We start from the raw sequence: 12,936 nt of genomic DNA on the forward strand, positions 1-12,936 counted from the left end.
TATGTATTGAAAAAGAATAAGAATTTTCCACTGAATGCTCTATTTGACATTCCAGATAGAGAAATAACATGTAAAAGGCATGATTCTTAAGGATATAAAAAGATTTATTGTGGCTTAAATATATAGTGCTTTAGTGGAAATGACAAAATGTGAATTTGGACATTCAGGTTTGCCTTGAGGCTGTATTACCTTTGGTAAGTTAGTGATCCTCAATAAATATCAGTTTGTGTAAAGCTGGAATAATAATAGCCTAAATTGGAGTGAGGATTATGTGATAGGTAGTTCATCCTTTCAATGCTTGGGACAAGGTGAAGACTCATGGGATTATCATTGTTGTGGTGCTGGTGGTATGACTGTTATTACTTTATAATTCCATGTACTTTGACCTTCATGTTCTTTGTGATACTTGCACAAATGGAAGTGTGAGTATTTGTGTTTCAAAAAGATCATTATTACATTGGCAGTAGTTTGGAGAATGGGATAAAGAGAAACTACGATAGGACAGAACAAGGAAACAGTTGGAATATTCCAGGTACACAATGAAGGTATATTTATTTTTGATAATTGCAGGAAGAATAGACAAGTATTAGAAAATATAAGCAATATTTAGGACCTTAAGTTAGCCACATTTCAGCTTAATTAAATAAATGTATGTGGAGGGATAGGACTGGTCAGAAGATAAATGAATTTGAACAGTCTGCACTGGAGCACTAAATGGATGGTAGAATCATTCACTTATGAAGAAAATTCCAGAGGAGTAACAATGTTGGGAGTCAAGTGAAAATGTTTAATTGGGAATTGTCTTAAATGTGAGTATCCACGCTCCATTGATCTGGAAAAATTTCAAATTTGGCCATCTAAAATTTAAATATTCATAGGAATTGCAATGATAATATAATATTTTACTTTAATGCAAACTCAGTTGTATAGTTGATTATACCATATGATTTCCATAAGACAATGCCTGAAATACGACTGTGGAATAACTACGCTGATTATTACTACTAATTATTGCTTAATTTCTTACTAAGTTATATTTACTTTTTTTGTGTTTTCATTTAGTACCACATTTGAGCTAATGCTGTATACTATTGATACACAAGGAATGTATTTGATTCTAGATGTTTATACAGATGTGATCACCATTGCAGTAAGGAATCAATAATAGAAAGAAAACAGGGTTTCCTTGGAGTAGAGAATTTATTTAAGCTTCAGCTTTCCTATTTCTGTTTGGCATTGGGTCAGTCACATAATCTCAGCCTCAATTTTCTTATTTAAAAGTGAGAATGATAATACCTATCTTGAATTGGCACATGTTATTTTCCAAAAATGACCATAATAACATTTTTCATCCCACATGCTCTTCCAGAGCCTTGTCATTCTCTTAAGAGGTGGACTCTCTATCCTCTCTTCTTGAGCCTGGGCAGGCTTTTGAAACTATCTGGACAGTAAAAGTGGGGGAGATGACATGTGACTTCCGAGGCCAGGTCATCAAAGTCAATAGAGCTTCCACCTGGATGTCTCTGTTGGGAGTCTTGCTCTTGGATCCTTGGCCCAATTCTGCAAGGAGGTCAAACATCCACATGGAAAAAACTTATGTAGATGTTTCAGATAACAGCCTCATTCAGGTAAGATGTCATCTGTCATCCAGCATCAACTGTCATATATTGAAAGAGTGATCCTTCCCATGATTGCAGCCATTGATCTTTTCTAGGCACTCCAGCTAGAAAGCTGAGTTGAACCATTCCCATTAAGCCTGACCCCAATTCTAGATTTGTGAATTCAATAAATGATTGTTTTTGCCTTAAGCCACTAACTTTGGGGGAGGGTAGTTACCTAATAGATAATTGAAATTCTCACTGTATTTTAGGAATATTCAAATGAAATATTATATGAAAAGGCTTTTAGAGCTCTGAAGTCTTTACAGATGAAAAGCATGAGTATTATCATTCCTAAAACTCTTCACTTTAAATACTCTGCCTCTGCCAAAGTTTATTGACCACAGTATCTCATAAGATAATGAAATATAGGCTTTATTTCTAAATTAAATCTGTAAATTACATAACATTTTCAGCTCGAGAGCAATTGATGTGTTCAATATATGTCCCAACCCATCCTTGATCACTCTGTAAAGGCCAAATGGCAAATGGTTGTTGATTACAGATCTATTTAATACAAAATATAGTAAGACACAGCTAGAAGTTTATATTTCAGTTTTCCTTGATACTAGGATTCTAGGAAAATTTATTTGATCAGATGTTTTTCTTCCCCTTTGACTCTTCTTTTGTACTCTCTACCTGTCTTAAAACTAACATTAGTCTAAGGCTATACTGTCTGTTTGCATTCTCACCTTGGATGATACACCTAGTCTTTCAAATGGCAATGGATTTCTTGCATTGCTGCATTATGTTCTTTAAGGCAATGCTAACAGATGCAACAGACAAACCCTCAAAATCTCGGTGGCTTAAAACAATATTAACTTTTTTCACTCATAAATAAAATTTATTTCAAGAAGTGATCCAGGACCCAGGTTATTTTCATCTCTTTGCTCTCCCAGCTTTATTCCATGGCTTCCAAGTCACCACAGAAAGGGAAAGAAAGGGAAAGACCAGTAAGGATCCTGTACGGAGAGTTGCTTTATGGCTATATCTTGGTAACACTGAAATTATCTTCTAGCTACGTGCCATTGATTGGAACCCAACCAATGGCTTGCACTGCATTTGCCTAATGCAGTCTACATCTGTGTCCAAAAAGAAAGTAGGTTTGATGATTATCCAGCAGTCACTGCCATCTAGCATTTCCTCCATGAACACTATAACAGATTCTCTTCATCTTTTAATTCCCCAGAGTTCAGTAAATAATCATTAAATTGATATCAGTTCTAACTTTAACCATCCTGTAAAGAATCTTTTTCTTCATCATTTAACACAACCCCCCCCAGGTGAACTATATTCTGTTAGTATCAAATTGATTATGTTTCTCCTAGACATCCCATATATTCTTGTCTCAGATTTCCATTTACCATATTTCTTGGCTTAATGATCTTCCTGTGGATATTTTATCCATCATTAAAGGTCTGAAGAAAATTTATTCTCCATGAATTCTAAAAGCATATTTCTTCATCTTTGATTTTCCAAGACTTCAACAGATATTTTTTTTTTTAATTTATATAAGTTTTGCATTATCCATGCCTTGGAAGCTTTCGTAAAGTTGCAGTCCATTTAAAAAAAAGATATTTTGTTCTATTAGAAGGGTAATATAATACTCTTCAAATTCTTTCCTGGGTATTATTTGATCTGATTAGCTTAATGTTATTATATAGAGACACAGGATGCTAAGAAAATGAATCTAGGGAAAGAATTCAAATATCACAACATAGGAAAGATTGGTGACAGCTTAAGAGCACAAGGATATATCAAATAAGTTTATCAACAGATGCTCGAGAAGGATTAAGGAGTATTTGTGGAATTTACCTACTGTAAATATATTTAACCTAGTCATTCTTTGCACTGAATAAGATAACACATACACAATTATGTAACATTAAGATTATCTTCTATATATATTAGTAACTTTATATTTCTTATTTTACTCTACCTCTCCTTCCTACTCATTTTAATATCTAGGCACAATATGGGCTAAATGTAAATGTAGCTTTTCTACTATGGATTCACATGCCATATTTTCCTGTTTTAGTTTGAAAAGGCTTGAGATCAGGTTTTTTATTTTATTTTTTAATTTAAGAAAAGTATTCATCTTATTCGAAAATTACCCTAGCTCTCTAATCATTTTGAAAAATACCATCTGGCTTCAACGTTTTCTAAACATATAATCGTAAGAATAAAAACAACCTGCATATATTATATCTGTACTTTTGTTTTTCCTTGATCATCAAGATTAGGAACTATATTTGATCATCTGTTTGCCTGTTTTTCTTCTAACTTTACAATTTTCACTCAAACATTTCATGTTTGCCTATTAGCATCTGTTTGTTTTAAAGCACATAATTATGACAAATAAATAAAAACTACTTAGACTCTGTTTTGAATTCATTCCAAAATAGCTTGAAAAAGAGGTAAAGTCAATATAGCCAATATTTTCTTGGGGGAAAAAAAAGATTAAAGTGATACCACCATTCCAAAGAAAACTGCTCAATGATCGTGAAGTAAGCATATGCTGATGTCATACATTCAATCAGATAGCCAGAAGTCTGAAACTTCACGGGTATTGAGTTTTCTTATTGGTTCACGAGGTGCTAGAACATTTAATGTGTATCAAGTGAGCACAAAAACCATTTGCCAGTTGCTATTAATGGTCTATACTTGAGACAAAAGACACCCGTTCCATCATTTGGTACATTCTTACCATTAAGCTATTTGCTAAACCAGACTATAGTTTAAATCTACCCTCTTGTATTCTACCATTTTAAAAATATATGAAAGTTTAAAGGCCCCAGGATATTTCCAAACTCTTCATATATGCCGTAATGCTAATTTCACACCTTAGGACATCTTAAATTGAATTCTTTTTTTTTTTTTTTTGCCACTTTACATTTGCTATTACACAAGCAAATCTCTTCTCTTAAAATGTTCACACTGTATTCCTATCACCATAGTTATATGCATATTCTAGTCCTATTTAAACGGAAAAGGCTACTCTTCGTTGTGGTGCGCGGGCTTCTCTTGTTGTGGAGCATGGGCTCTAGGCGTGTGGGCTCAGTAGTGGCTTGCGGGCTCTAGAGCACAGGCTCTGTGGTTGTGGCTCACAGGCTTAGTTGCTCTGAGGCATGTGGGATCTTTCCGGACTAGCGCTTACACCCGTGTCCCCTGTATTGGCAGGAGGATTCTTAACCACTGTGCCACCAGGGAAGTCCAAAGAGCATGAACTTTTCAAGGAACCAAAAACATGGAGAATACAGACTGCAATGGACACATTGCAGAAACAAGACCATATAGGACCTCATAGCCAATATTAATGCCCTTTTCATTTTCTCTCTCTCTCTTTTTTTTCCCTGCCTGCAAAAAAAATGTCTATGGAGGCTTCTAAGTAAGTGCGAGCTGATAATATAGTGTTTTCTAAACACAATTCTTCACTTGTGCTTCAGGTGGAGAACGAATTGAATGAGAGAAAGCAAATACCATAAAACTCACTTTGGCATTGTTGATATAGACGACAAAAAAATTTTGTATGAAAAGTTTAAAACTTATTTTCTTGGGAATTAAGTACAACTATTTCTCCATATTATTCATGATGAAGGAAAACTGAACACTTAGTAAAACTTCCATAGTCAAGTTTATAAACATTATTCTCCTCTTTCTCCTTCTTTGAAAGCATTCTACTTTTAATAGTATTTGTGCCAAAAATATGAACATTAAAAAATAGACCAAAAAACCAACATTTTTTAAAATAGTTAATTTATTTCCAAGATATCATGCTAAATGCTAAAATGAGAAAAGATATCAAGGTTGTTGAAAAAAATTAAGGTTCATAAGTAAGGAATTAGTTAATATCTATTTTGGTTATCCATTTTCCTTAACTTAGAATTGTACTCATCCCTGAATATAATTTAAAAATCATTTTTTTAGGCAGCCTTCCTCAGTTATAATGTGCAGGATGAATTCCTCCTTTTTTCACTCACAGCACATTACTAGCTATTATTGCATATGATAAATGATTATATTTATTTATTCATTCATTTATTCATCCAATTTTTATTTAACATACTCAAACTTGTTCCAAAAAAGATTTTGATACTACTCACAGAGAGCTGCAAATTATAAGATAAAAATACAGCATGAAAAAATTCCTAAGATAATACGGAGAAAATCATTATTAAAGGCAGATGGAACTTACAAAGTGTGTACCTCAAAGTTATATTTAATACACTGGTTCATAGTTAATTACTTTTGTGTCTGTTTCTTCTATTAGATTTGAATATTATTGAGGAGAGGAGTTGTATCCCATGCATCTTCATATCTGACTCCTAAGGGGTCCCAATAAATGCTTGTTGAATGCAAGTACACATGAATACATATGAAAAAAATGAGCAATTGTTTCTTAGTCCTAAGACACTTTAGCTGAAAAGGGTGAGCTACCATAATTAGGTATTGTGAAATTAGATTAGAATAAGGACATTTAACAGCTCTATTTGTAAGTCAAAGCTTTGCAATGGGAAATATAAAAGCAGCCATGTAACATCTAAATGAATATTATCCATCAGATTTGACATTTATTAAGCAATAGAAGCTCACTGGGCACTGTCATAAACACAAACTCTTTTCCCAGTGAACTTAAATTTATATGTGCTGGCTTTTTTCCTGAAAAAGACTGATGCAATTTCGTAGCAGATGGTAAAAGAATAGAGAAAGATGACTTTAGTTTTCAGCTTTTACAGACACTAGCTTAAATCAACTTATGCTGGGAATTCATCATATTAGCTGGACTAAACGTTCCAATTACATCTTTCCCCTTATGAACAGTAAATAAATGTATTTAAGAATTATTCACATGTATTGATACTGTCAGTGAATCTAATTACTGCTAATGAGACCACTGGTTCTTGCACTTCTTAAGTAGCATATAGCAATAGTTCTCAATTTTTTTTTTTTTTAACACCACAATCATAGTTCACTTTCACAGCACTCTAATGGGCTCAGATGCCTGTCTTTCAAATATTGTATGGAAGTAAAGCAAATCTAGGTGAAGAGTTCCTTTTGGAGCATAGTATTCATAAAAGGATGTTAAAAGAAGGGAATAATAAAAAGAGTGGTTTAAATATTTCAAAATATTAATTTTAAGAAATACCATATGAAAAATATTTTTATGATTTCTATTCTACATGTAATTTTAATACCACGTATATATATATATATATATATATATATATATTACTGTAGACTAAATATTTCATTGCATTTGTAAAGTACTATTATAGGAATTTCTAATTTTTAACATGTTATAATTTTAAATATATATAGAAATAGTTCTAATTTTTGGTTAAAATTCTGACTTTTAACATTTTACAATGATTTTTAATATAATATTTAAAGCTTATTGATTCAAATAATTTCATCAGGCTCTGGTTTGTTTAGAAAAAAAGAGAAAAAAGGAAATTTTTTGGCGGAATCCTGGACTACCAGGGGAAACAAGTTCATGAATTAATTTTGGAGGCAGGATCAAAAACATGTGGGAGACCCCAAGAGTGCTGTCTCTTTATTTTTATCCTGTTTCCAGTTATGTTCCTTTTGATTTCAAGAGAGAAATTTTTATTACCTAAAAGACAATTTTTTTTTCTCTATCCATTTGGAATAGTATGATTGCCAGAAGTGCTGAGAGAAAAGTCTGTTTTTTGATTACTGTTAAAAATAATCAAAAGCAGAGACTAAAATGGTAAATAAAAATTTTAATTGTTAATATACTATTGAAATAGGGAAAGAGCCCAGTGTGAACTGAATTTAACTTCAATTTGTACAGAAGTGACTGAGCTCTTTAAAGGGAAAGTGAAGTGGGGAAGGTAGTGAACAGGAGCAGTTGCATAGTAAAGTGAAAATTTGCTAAAAGAAAAAAGGGAAGGAAGTTGCTCCATGTGAAATTCATCTGAGTTTGTTGCCTAACGCTTATCAAAGTTAGGCTCCTACCTGCTTGCTCCCCTGGGGCTGGGAGACAGGCATCCTATCTTCAGGTGTTGGCTGGAACAAACACTACATTCTTCTGGCAGTCTTGAGTTTTCTCAAGCAGCCATTTTAGAGGAGTTAGGATCATCCTAGGGATGTGGCCTTGAGCTGTTAGAAACTACATTAGAGTTTATGTCTTTATAGGCCAATGTCTAGTCAGGAAGAGAGCTCAGAGGAGCCTGGCTAGAGTTTGGTCAAGGAAAGAATCTTTGTCATTTACAAAGAACCTTTGTCTAGCCTGGCTAGAGTCTGGTCAAGAAAAGAACCTAGAAGCCTTCATTTTCTCCCCCTTAAGTCATATAACAGAAAATGGTTGCCAACATCTCCAAAGTTAACATAACCTATGTTTTGTTGACAAATAAATGGATTTCTCTTCTTCTTCTATTTATAAAATCATAGATGGTCTATCTAAGACCAGGTCTCCATTTCTGAAGAAATCAACCAAGGAAGTGGGTTCCCAGTGTATTAACTAGGTGGCTTTTAAAGCAGCTTTACAATATGTGAAATATTAATATTCCTCCAAATATAAGAGAAACTGGGCAGAAAAACCAATATGTGGTCAGACCCAGGGATCAGAGGGGGGATGTAGTCAATGTCCTCATGCATGGTAGTCAGCTGTGGGGGTTACTCCCTAAACTGTGTGTACTGAGCTAATAAAGACAGATCTCAGTAACTCCTCATTCCCTTTAGCCTGATGGCAGGAAAGAGGGCAGGGATAAACATGATAAAAAAATGAATGGAATCTCTTTTATATAGACTTCAATTCTCCCACAGGTAGAATTATACTAATCAATTTTGATTGGTCCATTATCCCATATGTAAATGCTCAAAAACTATATTTTATTCCATTGATTCTGCTATGCTTGATTCATTTCCTTGTCATTTCTTAGCTTCATCTACTCTTTCATATTATAGATGTCTTGGTTACCCTCTCAATTTCTTACTTCAAAAATCTCCTTAAAATAATTATTGTCCTTGTGTGTGTGTGTGTGTGTGTGTGTGTGTGTATGTATCCTGACCCTGATTTCCCTTTAAAAAGAAATGAGAAAAAAATGATAATAATGACTTAGAAGGTTAATGTGAAGGTACAATTTTATAGCACAAGAAAAATCACCGAAGAGTTTCATACCTTGTAGGCAATCAGTATATGTGAATTTGCACATCCCTGCTCATTCCAAATACAATTTCCCATCAGACAAATAAACTACATTATTCACATTAATCATACCTATTTTAAAGTCTGTGTCTGAAAAATAAAGTATCTGGATTAGCTGTATGTCTATTGTTATTGGCTATTTCTTCTCTTGGCTTTGTTGATTAGATTTATTTCTTAGCACATTATGCATGAATTTGATAGACATAGTGCAAGAAAAATTGTTGTGGTTCTGAATGAATGATACTGTTTTCTACAGAATTTCTTCTAAGTTAGTGTTGGGACAAATCACTCTGAGCCTCAGCATATTACCAGTTGACACTTACTAAAATAGTATAATCTTTCAGGAGTCTCTGCTGGAAGCCTGGTTCGGAACCAGGGTCCCCAAATTTTATTTTTTTAATGCCTAGCACCAAGAGACTGCTAAACATTTCTGCTTAGCACTTTAGCAATTAGTAACTTCTTTCTGCTTGATTTCTCAGCTTCTTACCACTGGGAATCTTAGGATTTAGCAAACATTTAAAGAGCAAAATCTTCTGGAATTTTATGTCCATATTCCTGTTGTTTTCTTTTCTCCTGGGTCTTGGCATCTGAATTCCAATTTTGGTCTCTCCAGGCCAATGAAACTAACAAATGTTCTAGTTGCTACTTTCCACTGAGTGTGAATGTCAGTTTCTGTGAATCATCAAATGTCTTCAGGAAAAAGCTATAAAAAAGCTCAGGCTCACCTCATTGTCTCACCCACCATTCTTTCAAAGATCTTAGCTCCTCAAATTCAGGCTATGTTGGTCGTTCTTGGATGTCTTCAAAAATCTGGGCTTTGTTAGTTTCTTGTGTATTTTTTCGTTGTTGAGACAGAAGCATATGTACTCAGTATTATGGACCCTGGACTATCTCGAGATATCACCCTGATAAAAACTATCTGCACAGAACTGGAAATATGAACAATTTTACATAGCATTAGCCATTACAAATACATATATATCATCTTATATTGAGAGTGGAAAGAGTAAGGGATTGTGTGGCTTTATTTATTACTGATAAGAGATTATCACCAAGTTGTCAGCATTTACAAGGAAGTATCAGAGGCTGAAGTAACAATTTTTTGAATGATAAAGTACAATAAAAACAAAAGTACATGTGACAAGACTAATATAAAAATCAACATAAGTTAATATGTAATGCTATTAACAGATGATAACATTGTTTGAAACAATCTCAAACTTACAGAAAAGATGCAATAAGGAATTCTTCTCCCAGGAATATTATTAATAGTTCTCAGAGCAAGTAGACAAATGTAGAACTAAATATAATGTAATACAGTGTTGGTTTTAAATAGAAAGTTTTATGAAAACAAAGGAAATTTCATCTCCCTGATTATCTACTAATGTTAATTTATTAACTTAATTTCTTTATTAAATACATTGAAAGTAGAATAGTGACTTAATGTGCAGAACAGAGGGACAAGTTAGCCTAAAACGTGTTACTGTGAAAGAGATCTTTTAATAGTTAGCTAACCTCCATACTACAGAGCAATATGATGTCTTAAGAAGGTAGAGAACCATTTAAAAGTGAATGGACAGGGCTTTCCTGGTGGCGCAGTGGTTGGGAGTCAGCCTGCCAATGCGGGGGATGCGGTTGCGAGCCCTGGTCGGAGAAGATCCCACATGCCGCGGAGCAACTAAGTCCGTGCGCCACAACTACTGATCCTGCGCTCTAGAGCCGGTGCTCCGCAACAAGGGAGGCCACCGCAATGAGAAGCCAGTGCACCGCAGCGAAGAGTAGCCCCCGCCTGTCTCAAGTAGAGAAAAGCCCGGGTGCAGCAACAGATACCCAGTACAGCCAAAAATTAAAAAAAATAAATTAATTAAAAAAAATAAAGTGACTGGACAAATCCATTTCAATATAGCCCTTAGTATGTGCCCAAGTCAACAGGTTCATATAAGGAATTTTTCTGCTACAACTTGAGGAAATTTAGTTGTCTAACATTCTCTTTTATTGCCATCTCTAAAGTTATATTCTTTACAGGAAGAGTTTTTTGAGAGCAACAACTTTACAAGAGGAACTCACACTCTCTCCCAGATGGCTGGAAAGTAACAGATCCATGGATATGCTGAGGTGATGGGAGAAGTGTAAATTGAAACAAACAACATGTAGGAAATACCCTCTTTTTTGCTTTGAACATTGAGCATTGAAAGAATTTTTTATTCTTATATGGGAGGGGAAATGGTGAAATGTTACACTGTGGATTTGAAAAGGAGTTGTTTTGATGGCATAAATATTAAGAGGTTTCATATTTCATTTTGGCGATTCATATATGATATAGAGAAAAAGCTATTAGTGGGGAATGAGGCTGGATGTCAGAATTTCATAGGCACTACAGAAATTATACTGAGTTCTTCAAAGAGTAGACACGAATACTGTTCTGTACTAGTAATATATGTCTGATGCACTCACTAGCTTCACTAGTCTCCTTTCATTTCTTGTAACAATAGTTATTAATAGTTTTAAAATAATAAAATACTTGTAGCATGTGTATTTTATTCAACATATGCTATTGATACTCTACTGATAGAGCCTTTTCTCTTGTCTCTTTTTTTCCTGTTACCATGTTCTCATTCCACAACCACCCCGCCCCCCACCCCAATGGATATGGTTCTACTAGAATAGAATCTAGTTAATGGTTAACAAGGACTAGCTACAGTTGGGGTTAAAGTATTGAATATAGAATTCAATATACTCTCCATCACATTTAGGTATTTCCAGTAACCTTAACCTAATGGATTCTAATCCTCTTGAACCACTATTTTCCTTTCATTACAATGATGTTGATTGCATGCAAGTGATGACAGAGATAGGAATATAATTTGCAGCCTCTCCCAGTTGTGGTACTGATAAAGCATTTTCATAATACAGTCTCTTCAATGAATTATTTCAAATCTTCCTGGAAATTTAAATATTTGTTATTGGTTAACATCATTTGGGTGACTATTAAACATAGTAAAATTACTATTATCATGGCATTATTGACATTTCAATTATTAATATTAAACACCTAATGTAATTTTTATTTAGGTATAAAATAATAGAGGAAAGTATTTAAATGTATGGCCCAACTACATAAACACCACCCACAACAAGAAATAGAGTATTAATGAGACCCCAAAAGCAGTATTTCTCCACCTGTCCTTGTCACTGTCCCCCTCACCTAAGGTAATGTGATTCACTGCTTTTAGTGTATAGTTCTATGAATTTTGACAAATGCATAGGGTCTTGTAACAACCATCACAATCAAAATCAGTCCATCAACCCTTAAATTCTCTAATGTAATGGTCTGCACCCAAGACTGTTTGACATAGACAGTTTTTGTCTTTTCCCCTTTCCTCAGTGGCAATAGGCATCTGGGGTTATAGGGGAATGCCTGTGGTGTGTATGTGTGTATAATTTTTAAACACTAGTGAAAGTATTTCTTTGGTATAAACTACTTGCTGTGAAATTATGAAGTTGAAGTGAATAAACATTTTTTTAAAAATCTTGAAACAATCTCAAAGTTATAGAAAAGCCACAAGAACATGACAAAGAATTTTGTTTTCCTAAACCACCTGAGAGTAGATTACTTACCTGATGTCCGTAACTTCCAAATATTTTAGTATATATTTTCTAGAAATAAGGAAATTCTCTAACACAAACATAGTACAACCCTAAAAACAGAAATAGTAGCATTGATACATTACTAATATCTAATTCTCAGACCCTCTATAAATTTTTCCTAATGTCCTTTTAATGTCCTTTATACAACAAAGCACCCAGATCAGAATTATGTTTCACATTTGTTTCTTATTTCTCTTTAGTCTCCTCCAGCCTAAAATAGTTTCCTTGTCTTCCCTTGATGTTTATGACCTCAATACTTTTGAAAATAGTCCATTGGTGTGATGTCGAAGGACCTTCAGTTTGATTTGCCTAAGGTTTTCTCATGATTAGATTTAGGTTATGTGCCTTTGGTAGGAATGTTACAGAGGTCATGCTGATTTTTCTCACTACATCCTAACCATTGGTGAATATTTTTAATTTATCCAATTATTGATGATGTTAACTTTGATTATTTCATAA

Source organism: Stenella coeruleoalba (genome assembly GCF_951394435.1).
Source record: "Stenella coeruleoalba genome assembly, chromosome: 2".
Lineage (NCBI taxonomy): Eukaryota > Metazoa > Chordata > Mammalia > Artiodactyla > Delphinidae > Stenella > Stenella coeruleoalba.